We start from the raw sequence: 24231 nt of genomic DNA on the forward strand, positions 1-24231 counted from the left end.
AAAAGGATAAAAAGTCAATTCCAGTATATCCGATAGTTTGTAGACGCTATAACTTTTGCGCAAAGCAATTAAAATACGCTTATTGGTATTTTTTTACCAAAAATATGTAGCGAAAGACATTTTGGCCTAAATTGCTGAAGAAATTCGATTTTTTTGAAATTCTTATTGAATGTGTTTTATAGCTAAAATTTGAAAATATTGTTTTTTTTTATCGGTCTTTTTTTGTCTATAGCGTAAAAAAAGAAAAACCACAGTAGTGATCAAATACCACCAAAAGCTCTATTTGTGGGTAAAAAAGAACATCAATTTTATTTGGGTACAGTCACACAACCGCAAATTTGTCAGTTAATACAAAATGCCGCCATTGGTCTAATCTCACAAGTGCTCTGTTTCTATCATAACTGCTGCAGCTGGGTTGTAATCGCACTTCTATAAATTGGCACACACATCCTATAAACTGGCTGTGCTGTTCAGAAATGAGAACGGCAACAACAAAAAGGAACAATTTCATCTCTGGGATAATTGGGATACTAGAATCACTATTTTCTATTGCTTATAACATGTTAATCAGAGTGTATGTTTTCCTTATTTATCATCCATTATATGAAAAATCTGGCATAATTTCCTCTTTTTCTTATCAGTAATTTCCTTTGAATACATTTGATTAACCTTTGGATACAGGAAACAGAGTGCTGTAATGCTCTGATAAAAGAAGTAGCTTTTTTTATAATAGAGGAGAAAAAGTATAATTAATTCCTTCCAACGACGGCAATTCACTACTGGGTGAAATGTATTGTGCCAGACAAAACCCCTACATTTGACTTGCCTTCTAATTCCACCAGCACCCCAGTAACTCTTTCTACAGGGCTTCATGAATACATTCCTGATATGTCATTATAATCAGGGTTGATTTACTAAAGGCAAACATGCTGTTCACTTTGCAAGGGAATTTGCCCAAGAGCTTAGTGAATGTGGTGAGGTTTCACTATGCAAAGAATATCCAATCACTAGGGAATAAAATGGCGGTCATTGCAACTTTTCTTCTCGCATGGTATTTGCGCAATAATTTTTCAAACGCCTTTTTTTGGGAAAAAAAACGGTTTCATGAATTAAAAAATAACAAAACAGTAAAGATAGCCCAATTTTTTTGTATAATGTGAAAGATGATGTTATGCCAAGAAAATAGATACCTAACATGTAACGCTTTAAAATTGGGCACACTCATGGAATGGCACCAAACTTCGGTACTTAAAAATCTCCATAGGCGACGCTTTAAAATTTTTTACAGGTTATTATTTTCGAGTTACAGAGGGGGTCTAGTGCTAGAATTATTGCACACGCTCTAACGCACGCAAAGATACCTCACATGTGGGGTTTGAACGGCGTTTACATATGTGGGCGGGACTTGCATGCATGTTCTCTTCTGCGTGCGAGCTACAAAGGACAGTGGCGTTTTTAAAAAAAAATTTTTATTTTATTTTTATTTTACTTAATTTTTTTAATTTTTACACTTTTTATTTATCACTTTTATTCCTATTACAAGGAATGTAAACATCCCTTGTAATAGGAATCAGTGTGACAGGCCCTCTTTATGGAGAGATGTGGGGTCAATAAGACCCCACATCTCTCCTCCAGGCTTACAAGCATGAAATCGGTGAAAAAAAAATCAATTACATGCCGACAGCCGCGATTGCGGCTTTGTTTACTTCCGGGTATCGGGCGTGACGTCATAACGTCGCGCCCGGGCCTCCGACGGTGATAGAGATGACTGGTGACCATCTGGTCACCAGTCATCTCTATGCTTTCCAGGCAGCGCCAGCCGATTCGCTCTCCGGGCCCCAGATGGCACGGGAGAGCCCGGAGAAGCACCGGATGGCGGCGGGAGGGGGGGGACGTCCCCTCCCGCTGCCTATAAGAACGATCAAGCGCCGAAACTGCCGCTTTGATAATTTTTATCGTGCAGAGAATCGGCGGCTGAAGACGGTAATATCTGAATGATGCCTGTAGCTGCAGGCATCATTCAGATATCACCGCACAAAGTCTAGGACGTCCCAGGGACGTCCTCGGTTGTCAAGAGGTTAAAGGGGTTGTAAAGGTTTGTTTTTTATTTTCTAAATAGGTACCTTTAAGCTAGTGCATTGTTGGTTCACTTACCTTTTCCTTCCATTTCCCTTCTAAAAAAAATGTTTTCCCTTTGTCTGTATTTCTCACTTCCTGTTTCTCCTCAGTAAACTTGCCACCATCATCCGAGCGGGGGTTAGTCAGCCAGAACAGCTTACTGAACAGCTTACTGAGGAGGAACAGGAAGTGAGAAATTCAGACAAAGAAAAGAAAGAAAAAAAAACATTTAGAAGGGAAATCGAAGGAAAAAGTTAGTGAACCAACAATGAAATGAACCTTAAAGTCTGACAGTAGCTGATAAAGTAAAAAGTAATGTTTTGCATTATAACTAGTTTGATACCTGTTGAAATCAAGCTGTTTTATTCACCTCGGTCACTCCTGAATCATTATTCTCACTGACTTCCTGGTTTGTGGTGCACATTCATTCTTGCTACATCACGGCCTAATGGGAACTACAGCTCCCATTAGGGTTAACCTCCATGCCTGTGAGGGATAAGAGAGCATCTTCACGCAGGGCTGTAGTCATAGGGAGGGGGTGAGCACATTCTGCTTTCCACCATGCAAAACGGCTCAGATGCTGGTGGAAAGCAAGAAGAGGAGTGACAGGAAATGGCATTTTCAAACCTGGAATACTGTATTTTGGAGGTCAAAAGGAAAAATGAGGTAAGTAATATTTAAATGCTCTAGCTTACAGCAATCAATTGATCTAATAAAAACCAAACCTTTAGTGTTCCTTTAAGTCCAATCGTTGTCAGAAGTTTGTAGAATTCACCTCTGTAACATCTCAAAAATTCGCCCCTTTTTAACAAATGAAACCACCAAGCTCATTCACTCCCTTGATATTTCTTGCCTTGACTACTGCAACTCCTTTCTCATTGGCCTGTCTCTTCATATGCTATCCCCTCTTCAGTCTATTATGAATGCTGCGGCCAGTCTTATTCACCTTACCCAACCACTCAGTGTCTGACAACCCTCACCTCCAATCCCTACACTGGCTCACGATCACCCAGCAAATTAAATTCAAAATACTAATTACAGCATACAAAGCCATTCACAACTCTGCCCCGAGCTACATCACCAATCTTGTCTCCAAACATCACTCAAACCGTCCTCTTCACTTTTCTCAAGACCACCTACTCTCAAGCTCTCTCGTCTCCTCCTCCCATGCTCGTCTCCAGGATTTCTCCAGAGCCTCTCCCATCCTCTGGAACTCACTACCTCAACCTGTCCGGCTATACCCTACTCTTGCTACCTTCAGGGGATCCCTGAAAACTCATCTCTTCAGGGAAGCCTATCACATCTACAACTAATCTTTTACCACTTCCATCAGCTCATTACCCACAGTTACAAAATTTTGTACAGTAGGTGACCGCGATATTGTGTCAATCTCGCTCCCTTTCTCGGCGAGATTGACCACCTACGAGCCCCATCGCGGGAGCCAGCGCCGAGCTGGCTTGCCGCGATGGAGAAAAACCGTCATAGAAGCGACGGGGATCCGACTTGGATTCCCGCCAATTCTAGCTGCGGCATTTGGTATGCATTCCTGAGAGGCAGAACTCCACGCCAATTTTTAAATAAAAAAACAACATGGGTCCCCCCCCCCAGGAGCATACCAGGCCCTTAGGTCTGGTATGGGTTGTAAGGAGACCCCCCCTATGCCGAAAACCTACGTAGGGGGTCCCCCTACAATCCATACCAGACCCGTATCCAAAGCACGCTACCCGGCCGGCCAGGAAAGGAGTGGGGACGAGCGAGCGCCCCCCCCCCTCCTGAGCCGTACCAGGCTGCATGCCCTCAACATGGGGGAGTTGGGTGCTCTGGGGCAGGGGGGCACACTGCGGGGCCCCCCCCACCCCAGAGCACCCTGTCCCCATGTTAATAAGGACAGGGCCTCTTCCCGACAACCCTGACCGTTGGTTGTCGGGGTCTGCGGGCGGGGGGCTTATCGGAATCTGGGAGCCCCCTCAAATAAGCCCATTCACCTGGAGGCAAAGTGTTAAAGTTAATAAACACACGACACAGGGTTTTTAAAATAATGTATTAGTCTGCTCCGGGGGCCCCCCCTGTCTTCTTTAGCTCTTTCACCAGGGGGGGCTTCTTCTTCCGCTCTCCGGTGGGTCTTCTCCAATCTCTCGGGGGGTCAACAGCGGAGAGCGGCGAAGATAGAAGAAGACCCCCCCGAGAGCGGAGAAGACCCCCGGAGAGAGCGGAGAAGACCCCCGGAGAGCGGAAGAAGAAGCCCCCCCTGGTGAAAGAGCTAAAGAAGACAGGGGGGGCCCCGGAGCAGACTAATAAATTATTTTAAAAACCCTGTGTCATGTGTTTATTAACTTTAACACTTTGCCTCCAGGTGAATGGGTAGGGGTATGATGTACCCCATATCCATTCACTTAGGGTGGGGGGCCGGTATCTGGGGCCCCCTTATTTGAGGGGGCTCCCAGATTCCGATAAGCCCCCCGCCCGCAGACCCCGACAATCAACGGCCAGGGTTGTCGGGAAGAGGCCCTCTCCTTATCAACATGGGGACAGGGTGCTCTGGGGTGGGGGGGCCCCGCAGTGTGCCCCCCTGCCCCAGAGCACCCAACCCCCCCAAGTTGAGGACATGCGGCCTGGTACGGCTCAGGAGGGGGGGGGGCGCTCGCTCGTCCCCACTCCTTTCCTGGCCGGCCGGGTAGCGTGCTTTGGATACGGGTCTGGTATGGATTGTAGGGGGACCCCCTACGTCGGTTTTTTGGCGTAGCGGGGTCTCCTTACAACCCATACCAGACCTAAGGGCCTGGTATGCTCCTGGGGGGGAACCCATGTCTGTTTTTTATTTAAAAATTGGCGTGGAGTTCTCCCTCTCAGGAATGCATACCAAATGCCGCAGCTAGAATTGGCGGGAATCCAAGTCGGATCCCCGTCGCTTCTATGACACGCTCAATGGAATGTGCTTTGTCTATTCCAGCGAGTGCGAGATGTCGGCACCATGTCGCCGAGAATCAGCGCGATGCTGTCGTGCTAGAAACACATTCTCGGCAACATGTACTGTACCTCCTGCCCCACCCTATTAGATTGTAAGCTCTTCTGAGCAGGGTCCTCTTAATCCTCTTGTATTGTATTGTATTGTAACTGTATTGTCTCCCTTTTATATTGTAAAGCGCTGCGTAAACTGTTGGCGCTATATAAATCCTGTATAATAATAATATTAAAGAAAGATATTTAAGTAATGGAAAGGCAATAAACCCATCAGAAGGTCAACTTAACTGGGAACACTTTTTCCTTTATTTTACCCGGTGATCCAGCCAGTTTCACAATTCCTGTCTTAGGCCCCGCTCAAACCTGGGTGTATTGGAGTTGTGGGTAGAATCAAGCAATTCTGCCTGTGATTCCAGATTTGCTTCAAAACATGTGATGCAGTTGCAATGCCATTATTTCTTAATGCCCCCCCCCCCCCCCCAACATGGTGTGCTTTTGCCAAGATTGCAAGATTGTCGTGCGTCAAAACACACAAAAAAAATCCGAAAAACATGCAATGATAAATGCGCCTGGCTCAGTGTGAAAATTTGGTACATGAGCTAATTTGATGAATTTTTGGATCAGAGAGAGGCCCTTAGGTGTCACTTGGGTATTAATGGGGCCTTAGGGTATCTCCACTACACTGGAGGAGCAACAAAGTCCACCATGGACAGCAGCATTGCCAATCTGGGGCGAGGGTTTACATGGTTAGTAAGTTTGAATTAACACACCATTCCGTCCAGTTAGATATCCTAGCAGATTTAAATGTACTTGGCTAATAGAGATCGACAAAAAACCTGGTTCGGTTTGCACCAGAACTCTCGAATGTCTCAAAAGTTCAGACCCAAACACAGAACCCTATTAAATGCCTATTTTTAGAGGGGTTTAGGAGCAGCAGAGTTTAGAGGCAGTCAAAGCTCCTTTTCCTGAATGCAGAAGAATTGCATTTTGGAGAGGAGCTTTTGGGCATAAAAATGCTAAATGCGCCTCAGCGCTAGGTGTGTTTAATCATCCCATTGTCTAGAATAAATTAAAAAGCTGGCCAATGAAATAAATAAATGTGCAACTAAATAAATGCTAAACTCGCCTAACCTGGAAAAATTTGTTTTTAACGTAAATTTTACTCCTGTCAGGTGAAACAACGTTTACAATAAATCAGTGTGCATGAGGCCATTGGATAACATTGAGCTGTTTCTACAGGCAGGAGAAAAAAAACTAAAACTCCTGTAGAAGCAGCGTTTTGTAAGCCCAGTGTGAATAGATCCATAATCATACTTTAATAAACACACAATAAAAAATTGGTATATTTTCCTTTCAAATGCTTCCTCTTAGCCTTTCATGACCAGTACTTTCAGTTGAAGTAGAAACTCTTTTTTGGCATTTGTACCTACAGGTAAGCCTATAATAAGGCTTACCTTTAGATACAGTAAATATCTCCAAAACTTGCACAGTTTAGGAGATATTCACACTGCATGCAGCCGGTAACATCACCGGCGCATGCGCTCTGATGGGAAGACATTGCGTCACGTCCCTTCAGAGCTCCATGCTGCGGTCTCTGACGTCATTGATGTATGTACATCTGTACATGCCACTAGGGGGCCCCATCAGGGTTGCCAGGCTCAGTAAAACCAGGGACAGTATGTAAAAATCTGTGTTTTTCTACATCTGTGAAAAAGAAAAGGTACAGCGCAAAAAAATAATAAAACAAAAATAAAATGAAATAAATTAAAATGTGAATTGAAAACCTACACGAGAAGCGCAGGTTTATACAGGGGGTAATAAGATAATTGATTGAACACTGAAGACCAATCAACTAAAAGTGATCAATAGTACAAGAATAATGTATACAAATAAACCAATAAATTCAACATATCATTGAAAAATTCTTATAAAAGTGCCAAGGTGAATATCACAAACCAATGTGCCAAAAAATAAAATAAAAAACTAAGAAAGTCTTTTGTGATGCTAAAAGAAAAAAGAATCCATAGATGATAATCAAAATGAAGTGCTGTTTCTATAATATTCTAGTCGTGACACCAGACGTATCCCGAACAGACTCTCCACCAGAAAAAAGGACACCCAGGTGTTGAGGTAATGTAGTCTCCTTACCGCACTGTATGACCGCTACAGCGATCAGAATAAGCTCAGGTAAAGGGTCTCCCACTGAGACTAGATTGGTAAGAGATCCTGGATGGGTCCTGTGCTGTTGCCTCAAGGATCCAACTCAGAGGGAAAAGACACAAAAAACATCCCCCATAGCGTGATATAGTTTCAACTGACGATATTTATTGTAGCTGTAAACTGGGTACACTCACATTTTGGGTTTAAAATACCATGCACATAGGAACCAGAGCGACTGGCTACAACATCAAATCTCGGCGTCTCCTCCACACGTTCTCCCGCTGTCTCTGCTTGTGTAGTTGGACGTGATGATGTCAGAACGCTAGCCACGCCTACGCGTTTCGTCACAGATTGACGTCTTCGGGGATTGGCTGCGGCGTTCCTGACCTCACGTCCGCCCTTATATATCACCGATCCGCCATCTTGGAAAAGGGAAAAGCGGACAAGATCGGTAGTGCCCTTAGAAATTCCCAATCCTCATTGCTGAGAGAAGGAAATAACCCAGAAAGGGCTACGGGGGCCAGCACAGTCAATTAAAGTATGCCAGAAGGCCAGATGGACAGCATAAAGGAAGTACCGCCATCGTGTGGAAAAAAGGGCATAACATATTGGAATTTAAATGGGAGACAGCGGGAATAAGTGCTGCCATCATGTGGCCAAACAGGAGAAGACAAAAAAACTTTACAAATTAAAGTAATTGTAGAGCATGACAATAATAGGAGAACCAGGAAGAAACGCCAAGAGATATACATATCTTGAATATGCATAAAAATACTTATATTATTTAAAAAAAGTATATTAATTTAATTTAATTTAAAAATTAGTTCATACAATTATTATGACTCATTGAAGATATAAAAATTAAAATTTTATAAAAATACAAAATATTAAAAATTGTCCTAAGGGAACTCGAAAAATGTTGAAAAATGAATACCAACATATTAGATATGTCTGGAGGGCTTATAAGATCCTTGAGAATAAGGATCACTAAGAGTTGTTTATGAAACTGTTCACATCCCACTCAACATTAAGTCCATGTGGGATGTAACTTTTCATATTGAAAATAAGTTGGGTCTCTATCCTAGAGATGGAGCGTACCTTGTTAATACCCCGCCAATGTGGCTGTAGTTTAACAATGGGGACAAACAAAGTTCCTTCCAAGTTCCTTTTATGACATATGTCGTAGTGTTTGGACAAATTGTGCTTAGGGTAACCTCGTCTGATGTTGCCTACATGTTCCTCAAGTCGTACATGTACTTCCCTTTTTGTCCGTCCGATATACTGTTTAGTGCAAGGACACTGAATTAAGTAGATGACGTGGTCGCTAGAGCAAGTGATGAAAGAATCAATAGGAAAGGATTTAAGAGTCTGGGTAGACTGAAATGATTCAATTCTGCGACCCTGAAATTGGTTCACCTTACAAATATTGCACTTTCTGCATGGGAAGAAGCCCTTCATGGTTTGAAAAAAGGAAATAACATTTGGAGGATTGATGACATTGGGTGCCAATTTGTGGCGTAAGGATGGTGCTCCTCTATACAAAACTACCGGTTTGTCCGGAATAGCTGGTCCAAGTATTCGGTCATTCTTAAGAATATTCCAATATTTATTGAAAATCTTTTTTACCGAAAAATACTGGTTGGAAAAGCCGGTAATCATAGAGCAACCAAAACGATTGTCACGTATACGACCCGGTTGACCTTGTTTAGTAAGCATGGTCTTTCTATCGATGTTGGCAATTTGTCTAATAGTGTCATCTATTTTAGACTCATTGTATCCTTTTTCTAAGAATCTGGCCTTCAAAACTAAGGCCTGCTTGTGGTAATCATCAATGTTGGTGCAATTCCGCCGGATTCTTTGGAATTGTCCCTTAGGGACAGCATTGAGCCATGTAGGATGATGACAACTCGTTAGAGGGATAAAAGCATTTCTGTCCGTCTCTTTAAAGAAAGTACTAGTGGAGAAGGCTCCATCCTTGATACTGATATTAAGATCAAGAAAGTGTATTTCCTTATCACTGGCTTCTGATGTGAGACGTATCCCTCTATTGTTAGTGTTCAGTGAAGAGATGAACAATTCAAGGGAAGTGAGGTCTCCTTCCCAAAGAATCAAAATATCGTCTATGTATCGCTTCCAGAGACGCAATTCCCTGGGTGGATTCGAATCTATGACCTCTCTTTCCCAATGGGCCATGAACAAGTTTGCCAAACTTGGGGCAAACTTGGCTCCCATTGCAACACCACATTTTTGTAAAAAGAAGTTGCCATCAAACCAAAAATAGTTATGGTGAGTTGCAAAAATAATAAGATTAATGATAAAATCCTTCTGTAAAATACCCAATGATTGGTCATCTTGGAGATAAAATCGTACTGCTTCCAGACCATGTTCATGAGAAATGATCGTGTAAAGTGAATTTACGTCTGTTGTAGCCATAATGTAACCCTCTTTCCACTGTAATTCAGCCAAAAGATTAAGGACTTGTACAGAATCTCTCAAATAAGAAGGAGTTTGAACGACTAATGGCTGGAGAAATTCGTCAATATATTTTCCGATTCTCGATGTGATAGAATCAATCCCACTTATTATTGGGCGGCCAGGGGGATTGATCAATCCCTTATGTATTTTAGGCAGATAATACATGATGGGGATCCTAGGGGCTGATGGTATCAAAAAAGCCCTCTCTTTTTTGTTCAGTATGCCTAAAGCTGATCCCTCATCAAGTAGTTCTGTCAAGGCTTTTTTGTATCTATTAGTAGGATTGTTGGCCAACCTACCATAAGTAGCTTCATCGGCCAGTAGTCTCTTCATTTCTATCAAATAGTCATCCTTGTTGAGGATGACTACTCCCCCCCCTTTATCTGCCGGGCGGATTACTATTTCGTTTCTGTCGCAAATTGATTTAAGATTGTTTTGAAAATCTTGGCAGTTTCGAAACCTTGGGGCCTTTAGCGCAACAATGTCCTTCAACACCATCTCTTTAAAAACTTGAATGGACGGTGCCATAAAGCCAGGAGGATTGAATGTAGACGCATTGGCAAGTTGAGTGTGTTTTATTTGAACAACATGAGAAACTGGAGGGGAAATAGGACAAGAGGTCTCTGGTATGACCTCCGATATGATACAGGGATCAATAGGAGGGCTTGGGGCTACCACGATATTTTGTAGAGCCACACTAGGGATAATCCTATTTGGATTTCCAATAGGATTAAGAAGGAAATGCCTTTTTATGCTCATTTTCCTTATGAACTTATGGGCATCTATGAACGTTTCGAACTTGTTGAGTTTGTGTGGAGGTGCAAATTTTAGGCCCTGATTCAATACATATTGCTCGCCTTTTGATAGCTGTATATTGCTCAGGTTGAATACCCCACTAATATTTATAATTTCTTTTTTCCTTGCCTGTATCCTACTGCCCCCTCTAGATCCTCTCTTTCCTTTTGGCCCCTTTTGTCTCGAAGCGTGGCCAATTGAAAAAAACGAGACCGATCATCCATATTTGGATTTAGCACAGGCCTTGTTTGTTCTAAGTTAGATCCAGTGGCATATTCGTTGGGTTGGCTTGTCAGCCAGGATGCACCCACATCCCCCTCCAAGATATCATCCTGATTTTGAGATAAGATTCGAAATCTATTTTGGGTAGGAACCGGATTTGGGATAGGAGCCAAATTGGATCTTAATGTATGTTGTTCCAACCGAATGTGACCTGAGTGGATAGTTTCCTGATCTGTCACTCGTGGGGGCAAACGGTCTAACTGGTCATCATAGCCGCCATGGGTCTGTTCTCGATGGGGATCTTTCCATAATGGATAGTTTCTCCTCGGGGAGTCTCTTACTACCTGAAATCTGGATTGCTCAGACCCCAGATCGTGGCGGTTATCTGTAGGCTTCCGAAGATCCCCACTTTTCCCATGTGGTGTCTTTTTATTCTTATTTTTGTTCTTAGGTTTGACTCCTCTATATCCTAGATGGAAATGGTTGGTCGTAGGTAATGATCCCCATCTGGGGGGCCCCTCATCCACTAACTCAGGAGCAGCTGTTGGGATACCATTGTTATAATGTCCAGGATGACTGTAAGAGGAAGGGATATGTATAGGAGCCCTTAGAGCTTCATCTCCCCCATCCTCAATGGCTTGCCAACGAAAAACCTGATTGTTGGAATAATCGGTAAGATCTCTATTATATTTCTTTTTTTTCTTTATTTTTTGGTCTAGGTCTTCCTTTTCCAAAAAAGTTTGCAATTGGCCAGATCTCTGTTTATATATACGGAAGGGGAGATCTACAAACAGAGATCTGGCCAATTGCAAACTTTTTTGGAAAAGGAAGACCTAGACCAAAAAATAAAGAAAAAAAAGAAATATAATAGAGATCTTACCGATTATTCCAACAATCAGGTTTTTCGTTGGCAAGCCATTGAGGATGGGGGAGATGAAGCTCTAAGGGCTCCTATACATATCCCTTCCTCTTACAGTCATCCTGGACATTATAACAATGGTATCCCAACAGCTGCTCCTGAGTTAGTGGATGAGGGGCCCCCCAGATGGGGATCATTACCTACGACCAACCATTTCCATCTAGGATATAGAGGAGTCAAACCTAAGAACAAAAATAAGAATAAAAAGACACCACATGGGAAAAGTGGGGATCTTCGGAAGCCTACAGATAACCGCCACGATCTGGGGTCTGAGCAATCCAGATTTCAGGTAGTAAGAGACTCCCCGAGGAGAAACTATCCATTATGGAAAGATCCCCATCGAGAACAGACCCATGGCGGCTATGATGACCAGTTAGACCGTTTGCCCCCACGAGTGACAGATCAGGAAACTATCCACTCAGGTCACATTCGGTTGGAACAACATACATTAAGATCCAATTTGGCTCCTATCCCAAATCCGGTTCCTACCCAAAATAGATTTCGAATCTTATCTCAAAATCAGGATGATATCTTGGAGGGGGATGTGGGTGCATCCTGGCTGACAAGCCAACCCAACGAATATGCCACTGGATCTAACTTAGAACAAACAAGGCCTGTGCTAAATCCAAATATGGATGATCGGTCTCGTTTTTTTCAATTGGCCACGCTTCGAGACAAAAGGGGCCAAAAGGAAAGAGAGGATCTAGAGGGGGCAGTAGGATACAGGCAAGGAAAAAAGAAATTATAAATATTAGTGGGGTATTCAACCTGAGCAATATACAGCTATCAAAAGGCGAGCAATATGTATTGAATCAGGGCCTAAAATTTGCACCTCCACACAAACTCAACAAGTTCGAAACGTTCATAGATGCCCATAAGTTCATAAGGAAAATGAGCATAAAAAGGCATTTCCTTCTTAATCCTATTGGAAATCCAAATAGGATTATCCCTAGTGTGGCTCTACAAAATATCGTGGTAGCCCCAAGCCCTCCTATTGATCCCTGTATCATATCGGAGGTCATACCAGAGACCTCTTGTCCTATTTCCCCTCCAGTTTCTCATGTTGTTCAAATAAAACACACTCAACTTGCCAATGCGTCTACATTCAATCCTCCTGGCTTTATGGCACCGTCCATTCAAGTTTTTAAAGAGATGGTGTTGAAGGACATTGTTGCGCTAAAGGCCCCAAGGTTTCGAAACTGCCAAGATTTTCAAAACAATCTTAAATCAATTTGCGACAGAAACGAAATAGTAATCCGCCCGGCAGATAAAGGGGGGGGAGTAGTCATCCTCAACAAGGATGACTATTTGATAGAAATGAAGAGACTACTGGCCGATGAAGCTACTTATGGTAGGTTGGCCAACAATCCTACTAATAGATACAAAAAAGCCTTGACAGAACTACTTGATGAGGGATCAGCTTTAGGCATACTGAACAAAAAAGAGAGGGCTTTTTTGATACCATCAGCCCCTAGGATCCCCATCATGTATTATCTGCCTAAAATACATAAGGGATTGATCAATCCCCCTGGCCGCCCAATAATAAGTGGGATTGATTCTATCACATCGAGAATCGGAAAATATATTGACGAATTTCTCCAGCCATTAGTCGTTCAAACTCCTTCTTATTTGAGAGATTCTGTACAAGTCCTTAATCTTTTGGCTGAATTACAGTGGAAAGAGGGTTACATTATGGCTACAACAGACGTAAATTCACTTTACACGATCATTTCTCATGAACATGGTCTGGAAGCAGTACGATTTTATCTCCAAGATGACCAATCATTGGGTATTTTACAGAAGGATTTTATCATTAATCTTATTATTTTTGCAACTCACCATAACTATTTTTGGTTTGATGGCAACTTCTTTTTACAAAAATGTGGTGTTGCAATGGGAGCCAAGTTTGCCCCAAGTTTGGCAAACTTGTTCATGGCCCATTGGGAAAGAGAGGTCATAGATTCGAATCCACCCAGGGAATTGCGTCTCTGGAAGCGATACATAGACGATATTTTGATTCTTTGGGAAGGAGACCTCACTTCCCTTGAATTGTTCATCTCTTCACTGAACACTAACAATAGAGGGATACGTCTCACATCAGAAGCCAGTGATAAGGAAATACACTTTCTTGATCTTAATATCAGTATCAAGGATGGAGCCTTCTCCACTAGTACTTTCTTTAAAGAGACGGACAGAAATGCTTTTATCCCTCTAACGAGTTGTCATCATCCTACATGGCTCAATGCTGTCCCTAAGGGACAATTCCAAAGAATCCGGCGGAATTGCACCAACATTGATGATTACCACAAGCAGGCCTTAGTTTTGAAGGCCAGATTCTTAGAAAAAGGATACAATGAGTCTAAAATAGATGACACTATTAGACAAATTGCCAACATCGATAGAAAGACCATGCTTACTAAACAAGGTCAACCGGGTCGTATACGTGACAATCGTTTTGGTTGCTCTATGATTACCGGCTTTTCCAACCAGTATTTTTCGGTAAAAAAGATTTTCAATAAATATTGGAATATTCTTAAGAATGACCGAATACTTGGACCAGCTATTCCGGACAAACCGGTAGTTTTGTATAGAGGAGCACCATCCTTACGCCACAAATTGGCACCCAATGTCATCAATCCTCCAAATGTTATTTCCTTTTTTCAAACCATGAAGGGCTTCTTCCCATGCAGAAAGTGCAATATTTGTAAGGTGAACCAATTTCAGGGTCGCAGAATTGAATCATTTCAGTCTACCCAGACTCTTAAATCCTTTCCTATTGATTCTTTCATCACTTGCTCTAGCGACCACGTCATCTACTTAATTCAGTGTCCTTGCACTAAACAGTATATCGGACGGACAAAAAGGGAAGTACATGTACGACTTGAGGAACATGTAGGCAACATCAGACGAGGTTACCCTAAGCACAATTTGTCCAAACACTACGACATATGTCATAAAAGGAACTTGGAAGGAACTTTGTTTGTCCCCATTGTTAAACTACAGCCACATTGGCGGGGTATTAACAAGGTACGCTCCATCTCTAGGATAGAGACCCAACTTATTTTCAATATGAAAAGTTACATCCCACATGGACTTAATGTTGAGTGGGATGTGAACAGTTTCATAAACAACTCTTAGTGATCCTTATTCTCAAGGATCTTATAAGCCCTCCAGACATATCTAATATGTTGGTATTCATTTTTCAACATTTTTCGAGTTCCCTTAGGACAATTTTTAATATTTTGTATTTTTATAAAATTTTAATTTTTATATCTTCAATGAGTCATAATAATTGTATGAACTAATTTTTAAATTAAATTAAATTAATATACTTTTTTTAAATAATATAAGTATTTTTATGCATATTCAAGATATGTATATCTCTTGGCGTTTCTTCCTGGTTCTCCTATTATTGTCATGCTCTACAATTACTTTAATTTGTAAAGTTTTTTTGTCTTCTCCTGTTTGGCCACATGATGGCAGCACTTATTCCCGCTGTCTCCCATTTAAATTCCAATATGTTATGCCCTTTTTTCCACACGATGGCGGTACTTCCTTTATGCTGTCCATCTGGCCTTCTGGCATACTTTAATTGACTGTGCTGGCCCCCGTAGCCCTTTCTGGGTTATTTCCTTCTCTCAGCAATGAGGATTGGGAATTTCTAAGGGCACTACCGATCTTGTCCGCTTTTCCCTTTTCCAAGATGGCGGATCGGTGATATATAAGGGCGGACGTGAGGTCAGGAACGCCGCAGCCAATCCCCGAAGACGTCAATCTGTGACGAAACGCGTAGGCGTGGCTAGCGTTCTGACATCATCACGTCCAACTACACAAGCAGAGACAGCGGGAGAACGTGTGGAGGAGACGCCGAGATTTGATGTTGTAGCCAGTCGCTCTGGTTCCTATGTGCATGGTATTTTAAACCCAAAATGTGAGTGTACCCAGTTTACAGCTACAATAAATATCGTCAGTTGAAACTATATCACGCTATGGGGGATGTTTTTTGTGTCTTTTCCCTCTGAGTTGGATCCTTGAGGCAACAGCACAGGACCCATCCAGGATCTCTTACCAATCTAGTCTCAGTGGGAGACCCTTTACCTGAGCTTATTCTGATCGCTGTAGCGGTCATACAGTGCGGTAAGGAGACTACATTACCTCAACACCTGGGTGTCCTTTTTTCTGGTGGAGAGTCTGTTCGGGATACGTCTGGTGTCACGACTAGAATATTATAGAAACAGCACTTCATTTTGATTATCATCTATGGATTCTTTTTTCTTTTAGCATCACAAAAGACTTTCTTAGTTTTTTATTTTATTTTTTGGCACATTGGTTTGTGATATTCACCTTGGCACTTTTATAAGAATTTTTCAATGATATGTTGAATTTATTGGTTTATTTGTATACATTATTCTTGTACTATTGATCACTTTTAGTTGATTGGTCTTCAGTGTTCAATCAATTATCTTATTACCCCCTGTATAAACCTGCGCTTCTCGTGTAGGTTTTCAATTCACATTTTAATTTATTTCATTTTATTTTTGTTTTATTATTTTTTTGCGCTGTACCTTTTCTTTTTCACTTATCTTTAAAATTTTGTATCCACAATTTTTTGGTACTTGGCAGCACTGATTTATATTATTTTATTATTTGGTTTATTCTGCGCAGTGTTTTTTTCTCTACTAGAAAAAGTTTTTTCTACATCTGTCCCTGATATGTCCAATGCTGACATGCTTTTGATGTGAAAATCATGAGATTTTAGACACCCCGCCTCTGGTGTGGTGGCCATCTGTAAGCCCGGGGGCCCCATAATCTTCTACTGCCCGGGGGCCCCATGAGTTGTCTGAAAGGCGGTTAGAGTTCCCCCATATGTATTGATAGGCTAATAGTTCCCCTGTACTAATAATGCATTATAAGGCTTGTTAGAGTTCCCCCTTAGTGATAAGTGCGTATATGTTTATGTACCCTTTTACCCAGAGCTTTTAGGACAAGTTACATAGAAACAAATAACCTTGCCATTTTGTTATTATGTTCTAGATGAAGAATGAAAAACATTAAGATTAGCTGGGCACAAAGATGGGATTGCTGTATTCTATGCACGTAGTATAATTGTGACGAATATTACTTGTGAGTGAGTGAGAAACTTATATAGTGCAAACAAATGCGAACTTAATCGCCTCAAGGCGCTGCCATCCAGATTTGTACAGGTCTTCAGAAGAGGTGGGTCTTCAGTTTTTTCCTAAAAACCCTATGGTTTTTATTCCAAGCGGATAGTCGTGGGTAGAGCATTCCAGAGCCGTGGTCCTTGGACCGAGAATCTACGTTCTCCCTTAGATTTGTAATGAGATTTGGGGATTTGGAGAAGGTTTTGGTTGGTTGATCGGAGCACGCGCTGGGTGACGTAGGGTTTTATTTTCTCGCATAACTATTGAGGAGCTTTACCCTGTATACATTTGTGGGTGAGGCAGAGAGTCTTGAATGTCACCCGGTCCTGTACGGGCAGCCAGTGGAGGGACCTCAAGGCCGGGGAGATTGGTTCCCACGGCTTTTTACCTGTTACCAGTCTGGCTGCCGTGTTCTGGACGAGTTGTAGACGTGTAATCTGGTATTTTGGAAGTCCTAAGTAGAGGGAATTTGCGTAGTCGAGTCGTAAGTTGATGATTGTTCCAACCACTACTGCTGTGTCCTCTTCCGGGATGAAGGGGATGAGTCTACGTAGCATGCGGAGCAGATGATGAGAACCCCTGACGACTGATCCTATTTGTGCATCCATCGTCATGTCTGCATCAAAGATGACTCCGAGACTTTTGACTTTATTGCTTGGCACGATGGTTTGTCCGAGGATAGTGGGTGGTGTACATGTGGTCCTGGAAATGGATTTCCTATTTGCGTGAAGGGTGAGTAGCTCTGTTTTGGATCCGTTGAGTTTGAGGGAGCTTTCAGTCATCCAATTGTCGATCAGTGTGAGGCACTTTCCTAGTTCATGAAATTGGTCTTTTTTGTTGGTGATTCGAAGGTACAGCTGCGTGTCATAATTACTCACATATGATTGGCTGGGACTAGAGCGTCCCTTCTTGTATGATTTGATTATGTACAAGTACGCAGGAGAAATAAAATCAGTCTTGGACATACCATGAGTGCGTGTGTTTCTGACTGGCAATGCATTGCGGACTTTCCATACATTCAGAATATCCTTAAACCCGGGTCTAGTTGAACTAGTTGCCTAACATTGTCAGTCCGCCCCTGTACATGTATTCTAACCAGGGCCGTCTTTACCACAGGGCAAACGGGGCAGCTGCCCAGGGCCCTGTCACTGTTGGGGGCCCAAAGCAACCCCCAGATGGCAACCCCCCTTTTTTTTATTTATTTTTAAATAAAAACATTTTTTTTTTAATATATTTTTATTTTTTATTAAAGGGACAATTTTTTTAGGGGTCCCCAGGGCCCCAGATGGCAACCCCCCCTTTTTTTATTTATTTTTAAATAAAAAAAAATATTTTTTTAAATATATTTTTATTTTATTTTTAATAAAGGGCCATTTTTTTTAGAGGTCTGGGGGTCCCCAGGGGCCCGTAGTTCCCCAGGGCCCCGGATGACAACCCCCCTTTTTTTATAAAAAAATCTTTTTTTATATATTTCTTTTATTTATATATATATATATATATATATATATATATATATATATATATATATATATATATATATATAATATAAATGTTATTATTATTATTATTATTATTATTATTATTAAAGGACCCAGAGGTCCCCAGGGCCCTGGATGGCAACCCCCCTTTTTTTTATAAAAAACATTTTTTTTTATATTATTTTATTTATTTATTTTTTTTTTTTTTTTTTTTTTATACATATATATATATATATATATTTGTATTAAAGGGCTCAGAGGTCCCCAGGGCCCCATGTGGCAAACACCCTTTTTAATTTTTTTTATAAATGTTTATTTTTTATTTTTGTTTTTATAGATTTTTTTTTATTAAAGGGCCCAGAGGTCCCCAGGGCCCTGGATGGCAACCCCCCCTTTTTTATATATATATTTTTTATTAAAGGGCCCAGAGGTCCCGGATGGCAACCCCCTTTTTTTTTGTCATTTATTTTTATAAAAGAAAAATTATTAAAGGGCCCAGGGCCCCAGATGGCAACCCCCTTTTTAAAATATATTTTTTATATATATTTTTTATTTCTTTTTTTCTTTTTATTAAAGGGCCCAGAGGTCCCCAGGGCCCCGGATGGCTACACCCCTTTTTTTATATATATATTTCTTTATTTCTTTCTTGATTTCTTTTTTTGTAAAGGGCCCCCCCGCTTCTAAATTTGCAGCAGCCCCACCCCCCCTGCTTCTCAATTTCAGGCGGCAGCACCCCCCCATCCCGGTTCTCTGCTCCAGGGGGCCCATGCCTGAAGCTGTGTAAGTGGCCCCATAATTCCTGATGGTGGCCCTGCCGCCCGTTAAGCCCCTGTGCTGCCCACAAATCAGGCTGAAAATCATCAGCGGCACGCAGCCAGTGACAGTACTGCTTCCCTTCCCAGTGTTTTAAAATGTACAGCACCCCTGGCTTCCCTTTAGACGTGCACTTCTCCCTTCCTGCCACTGGGTGCTGCTTGTATATAAAAGTGAATTAGAATGTGATTTTATAACATCCCCAGTTTGCTCTTCCCGAGGCTGACTTCTTCATGTCCTGCTCCTCAAGGTATGTCACTGTTTGCTAATCTATATTGTAAATAGAAGTTTTCTGTAGAGTGTGCCCAAAGTCTTTATAATATTTGATGATTTACTGCAGGTTTGGTCAGTGCTTTAAAAAGTTCCACATGGCATGGCATGGCATGGGGTCACAGCACCGTCTGTCCATTCTGCTTTAGCACCATGGGACCCCATGCCATGCCATGTGTAAAATAGAGGAACTCTTTAAATCACAGACCAGACCTGCAGTCCAGGCTGAGTAAAGCCTCAGAGCACATGGCATTACTGTCTGTATTTAACTGCTTGACGGGCTTATTTTGGGCCTGGCTGGTTCACATGTATGTGTTTTGGCGGCCCACATTTGCGCAGGCACAGCAGCCCATTCATTTGAATGGGTCGCCATGCCTGCGTTTCCTGCAAAGAAAAGCGCATGCCTCATGTAATAGGCTGCGCACACGGCACGCCTATGCCCATCAAGCACTGAAATACAGCACTGTCTGTCCATTCTGCTGTCTGCTGTGACTTATCTGCAGTTCCCGCACTGTCAAACTTGCTGCATTTTTAGACGTTTAGGTCACGCTTTTAAAAACACAGTGCCTTTGTGTGTGCAAGAACTGCAGGTAAGTAGCATGGGCTGCTGTACCTGCACAAATGAGGACCGCCAAAACACATACATGTGAACCAGCCAGGCCCAAAATAAGCTGGAGGGGGGCCCAAAAAAAATGTTTGCCCAGGGCCCAAACCATATTAAAGACGGCCCTATTCTAACCATGTATGTGTGTGTGTACTGACAAGTACACACTCCTATGTGATGTCTCCATAAAGAGGACCTTGTCACTAATTTCAGAGGTCTTCTAGCTTCACCCAAAGGACAGGATATATCATGAAATTATATTACCTTTAAAGCAGAAGTAAACCCATCGATTTAACAGTTTCAAAAAGCAGTTACATTTCCGGCATGCCAGGATTGCTAACTGTCCCATTGGTTGTGCTCTCAACCAAACAGTCAAACCATCCAATGGCTGGTGTCATAACTGATCACATGTGCAGCACCATGGCAGTTGAAGATTAAATATAGGCCAAGATGGCAGCTTCCTTGGCTGAAAATGATAGGTGGGTTTACTTACACTTTAAGCCTGTGGTGAGGGAAACCCAGTGATCCTTGCAAATTTTCCCACACCGCATACAAATCGCACTGCCCTTTGGATCTGTAGAGGTAATAGTGTAATCTTAAGGACATTACAAACGCAGGTTGAAATGCAGTGCATTTGGTCGCACCGTATTGCATGGTACAAAAGTACCATGCAATTTGGTTGCAGTGTGCGTTCAAATTTGCTGCATGCACTACTTTGGTGCGATCTGGTGCGATTTGAGCCCATTCAAAGTGAACTGAACAAGAATTCAGTGCGGTTCCTGTGCAATTCACATGCAGTTCATAGTCTCACAAAGTATTTAGGGATTTTTTTCCATCCAAGGCTAGAGAATCCGCTCTATTTAGAAGATACCACTTTTCTGCCCTCCACTATTTATATCCAGTGGTCTCCAAACTGTGGCCTTTGCTTGCTTTTATCCGACCGTTGGGGCACTATTTCATCCACTAATACCAACAGTGGAGCATAATTCTCCCCACTGATACCAATGAAGGGGCACAATCCCTCTCAACCACACCAATGATGGGGTGTAATTTCTCCCCATGGCACCAACGATGGGGCCCAATTCCTCCCAATGTATCCAACAATGAGGCTCAGTGACACCAATGATGGGACACAATTCTTTTCACTGACACCAAAGACGGGGGCATTGCTTTTTGCCACTGACATCAGGGCCTTTGTTATGCCCAATGGCCACAGTCCTGCCCCCCTAATGTTTAAAGGGCTGTAAACTGGCCCTTTCTTTTCGAAAGTTTGGAGACCATTTGTAAATCTTTACATTTTCTCATCTAAATAACAAACATGTTAGGGCTCCTCTGTGCAAAATCATTGCACAGAGCAGATATGCATGATCCTCCTCTTTTTGGGGTACCCCACCAGTGTTCCTAGCTCCTCCCCCCGTCGAGTGCCCCCCATAGGGAGCCGGTCCCTATGGGGACACTTGTGCCTGCTTGATCCTGATCCTCGCTGTCTGTATCTATTGTGTAAAAAATAAATATAAAAAGCAAATCATCTGCAAAGTTCATGAATAATAAATACATGTGCTAAATGGCATCATTGAATATAAACAAAACAATATGTGCAAAAAGTGTTCAAGGATAGTCAAAAATGTGCCTATTGCAATAAAGCGACTTGTGCAATTAATAGCCAAAAGTTCGTATTGTAAAAGTTCATCAAGGATATTTCAATCTGAAGCGGATCTCCCACTGACTCTTGGCTGCTACTTCCGTGAACCTCCACCACCCAAGTAAGCACACAACTTGCTTACCAAAGATCAACTCCTCAGGAAAGCAGGCCAAAACACATTTAATTATATTCCTCCGGCAACCACCACTACACCCAAGCAGACTTCAAGGAGTTAATCCTCTCTGCCTTTAGGCTCCTTTCACGCCTGTGTGACTTGTTCTGCGACTTGGGACTCCAAAGTCACATTACAAGTCGTTCTTCATGTTTTCCAATGAGTACCATTCACATCTGTACGACTTAGTCTCATCGACTTCAAAATAGTCCTTGCACTACTTTGGTCCGACTTTGATGCGGATTGAGATCCACACAGGCATTGTTTAAAGTCGCATCAAAATCACTGCAAAAATAGCGGTGAAATTGTGGCAATATCGCACGACTTTCAGGTCGCACAAGTGTGAAAGGGGCATAACGGACCTCGGGATACCCAGTACACAAGTCTCACAGCAGACAAAATAGCAGTTATGGTGCATGAAAAATAAAGAGCTATATAGTGTATTACCCCAATAAAATTCTATTTATTCCAAAATTGCGCACTGAGCATCTGCCACACAGAATTTCCACACCGTACTGTACTACAGCCGTGTGCGATGACATCACTGCCAAGGGGTTATGCAGTATAGAATTTGCTTGTCGATTTTTATTATATGTTTACGTGTGTCCTTCTGTTGCCTTTCCTTTTCCCGCCTTTATGGGTTTCAAGATGGGAGACTGGTAAGCAATACATACTTTACAGCAAATTTGTGGGAATTTCAAAAGCTTTCAATCACGTTTTGACTACAAAAACTATTGACCGGATTAATGCATCCTACGAGTAGTCTTGTCCTTTAGATATACTGTACATATAAACTTGTTGGTGGAAACTTGCCTTGATTGATTCAATCGGTTTGGTTGAAAATGTACAGAAAATTGCTGTCTGTATGGCCAGCATCAATGGCTCCACAGGCAAGTGCAAGGGCACAGCAAGGACAGCTGGTCAAACATGCACATTTAGGTATGCTCACTGTGTGGTCCTGTCACAAATAGCAATGTCTAGCTTGGCAAAATACTCATCTATTGGTTAATGGGGTGGAAGGAGAAAAGGGACACCACCTATCACAGAAGGGAACAAAAACACTGGACCCATTAACTGCATTGTAAGTCTTTGTGTAACTTAACGGTAGGGTTTAACATCAATTATAATACGTAACCTCTCACATTAATGTTGCAGTGATAGGGTGATATGGTGATTATTGTCTAGCCCAACAAGCTCATTGCTTTCTGTCTTTTCCATAGTCAGACAGGCCCAGGTCAGGTGTGGCTAAAATCCAATTGTCTAAATGGAAAAATTCTTGAGGCCGGGTTCACACTAGTCCAACAAACGCTCCGACATTGGAAGCTCATGTCGCATGACGTGTGAAAATCAATGGGAGCTGTCTTAACTGGTCCGACACATGTCGGAGCGACTTTGCAAATGCTCCCTGTACTACTTTTGTCCGACTTTGATCCTACTTCACTCCATTAAATATCATTGAAGTCGGATCAAAGTCGGAACGCAGTCTTGCACACTCCGACTTGCATCGCATAGTAGCCCATTATGTGTCACTTACCTGAAATCGAAGCCTGCGATGTCACCGCTGTCCCCTGTTGCAGGAAGTGTCCATCTTCACCCTCTTCCTTACGGGCCGCAAACTACTGCTCTGTGATTGGCTGGAGTCGCGTGACGTCAGTTGCGTTTTATTACACAAACTAAAAAAATATTTATTTTGAAAAGTCTTGGGCCCAGATTCACAAAGCACTTACGCGGATGTATAACAAGTTACGCCGACGTAACTACAAATGTGCGCCGTTGTATCTGTGTGCCAGACCCACAAACTAATATGCGCCTAAAAACAGGCTACACCCCGCCGACGTATCTTGCTTACGCCGGCATAGAGTGGGCGCACATTTAGGCTGGGAGCATGGTGCCGCTCCCATTGATTAGCCATTCAAACATGCAAATGAGGGAAATACGGCGATTCACAAACGTGCGTGTGCCCGGCGCATGCTATGCGAGATGCGCATACGTTTTACGTCCGGCTTAAAGTTATTCCCCATAAAGGCGGTGCAACCCAGCAACAGACATGCTCAGGTCTGCATACAGCGCGTCACGAGTTGCCGAAAGAAGCCGGACTGCGAGTCAGCTCTATACGGCGCCTGCGCACCGACGTTCGGCTTCTTTCGGCAACTCGTGACGCGCTGTATTTGCCGGTCGGAAGGATGTCAATCAATTAGGAACGCCCAGTCCCGCACATTACATACCCGGAAGCGGCTGTGAAAATACGGTATGTACTGCACTGAGAAAAAAAAAAAGCCGATTGTCATTCTGACAACTCGGCTGAATGTCATGTTAAAAAATGTTTTTTTGGGTGAACCCCCGCTTTAAATTAAGAGGGAGATCAGAGTGTAGTTAAACTCTGATCCAAATTGTTATGTGCAAAACAGGGTCTCTGTCTCAGCTTGGCTGTGCTGTGGGC

The sequence above is a fragment of the Rana temporaria genome, chromosome 3 (assembly GCF_905171775.1).
Source record: "Rana temporaria chromosome 3, aRanTem1.1, whole genome shotgun sequence".
Classification (NCBI taxonomy): domain Eukaryota; kingdom Metazoa; phylum Chordata; class Amphibia; order Anura; family Ranidae; genus Rana; species Rana temporaria.